Consider the following 2,040-nt stretch of genomic DNA (forward strand, 5'->3'; position numbering starts at 1 on the left):
CGCTCCTGATTGGGGTTTCCCACACGGTGGTGCGCGTCTTCCTCGCCCCGGCGATCGTTAAGATTCGGCGATGTCCGCCGCGCGGCGAACTTCTCCTCGCCCGCGTACCTTTTTCATCCTCTCTCTCCTCCCCGCCGTCTTCGCGTACTTTTTCCGGGCCTCGTTCGTCTTCGTCGGCAGAACTCTCGCGACGGAATTAGCCGGCGTAACCGGCCGACCGGGAATGGAAGTTCGCCGATCTCGGGAATTTCGAGGGCGCGACGCGACCGGATCGGCCCTCCTCCCCCTCTCTATCTCTCTCTCGCTTTGCTCCTTGTTAAAACTTCCATCCCCGACCACTTCTCTCTCTCTCTCTCTCTCTCTCTCTCTCTCTCGCGTTAAGGTCGCCGTTAATTATCGTCCCGCGCCGGTATTTGCATTCGCGGCGATTCCGCCGAGAAAATGTAATTTTCCTTGGGTAAATCTCCTCGCGCCCTTCCCCCCACCCCCACTCCCCTCTCGCACACCCTTCCTTTCGCGCCGCTCCTCTCCTCGTTTTACACTCTTTCAGGAAGCGTCCTTCGAGTAATATCGCGCGGGCTCAGCCGCGGATTTATTCGCCGCGAGGACCCTGCCGGGGGGGGGGGGGGGGGGGAAGTCGCGCTCCCCCCCACTCCCACTCCCCCCTCCATCCTTCTAAAGATTATTCTTTCGGTCGCTTCTCGATCCGGACGATCACGATCGCCGCGATCGTAATTAATAGTTTTGAAAGAGATCAATTTAGGTTTCGAAGAAATTAATAAACTTAGCTGCATAGGCTATTTTCTAATGCAAAACGGGGAAGGAAATATTTATTTCAGTTGCCGGAATTAATTGTGAATATAGTGTATTCATTCGCGATGAATTTTAATTCGACGAGATCTGTGAAACATGGTTTTTATTCTTTTGTTTTAGGCTCGGATGAAAGAATTCAGAAACGAGAGATTTTTAGCATCTTTTGGCAATTCTGATTTATGGCAATATTAGGAGAAAGGCGTTCTATAATGTAGAAAATTATTCATATATAAATCTTAACTGAGTATTCATGTATAATTCATATATAAATCTTATGAAAATATTCATATATAAATCATATATAAATCTTATGAAAATATTCATATATGAATCATATATAATTTATATATAAATCTTAACTAAGTATTCATATATAATTCATATATATAATGGAAATATTTATGAAAATATTCATAAATAAATAATATATATAAATCTTATCTAATTATTCAAATATAAATCTTATGAAAATATTCATAAATAAATCATATATATAATGAAAATATTTATGAAAATATTCATAAATAAATCATATATATAATGAAAATATTTATGAAAATATTCATAAATAAATCATATATATAAATCTCATCTAATTAATCAAATGTATTATATATTATAATCAGAACAGATATAAATATAATTTACATTGACAAGTTACAATTTAGAATTCGTTTTAAAATTTCAAGTTATAATTTACAGTTATAATTTACCATTAATTACCATAACTATAAATTATAACAGCGATCATTTCGAATTCTCCTTCTGTAAAAGTCCTCTGCCAAAGCGTTGATTATATAAATTTATATAAAACTTTTGCGTTGCAAATATAACAGCGTGCGAACGTAAGAAATAATTTTCTCTGCTCGCGCTGTAAACTCGCGTGTACTTTTAGTGAAGCTTGTTATGGAATTTATTTTACACGTGAAAGACGCTCGCTGCAATGTCTGACCTGTTTGTTTACCGTTTCTTGTTACAGACAAAAGATCGGTCAAATACTGTTGACCGTGTTCCGCACCGCCGTGGACAACCAGTCGAAGCTCGACATCGACGGAATCATGCAGTCGGTGCGAAAGATCGTCGAAGATAACGGTGAGTAGAGTAACACGCCTATTTAATCTCCAAACGACCATTTCCTTCCTCGACTAACAGTTGAAAATTAGCCGTGGAAAAAATAAAACTTTCTTCAGCCATGAAAAAAACGCGAGACTGTTTCCACGAATTTTG

The sequence above is a fragment of the Augochlora pura genome, chromosome 7 (genome assembly GCF_028453695.1).
Source record: "Augochlora pura isolate Apur16 chromosome 7, APUR_v2.2.1, whole genome shotgun sequence".
Lineage (NCBI taxonomy): Eukaryota > Metazoa > Arthropoda > Insecta > Hymenoptera > Halictidae > Augochlora > Augochlora pura.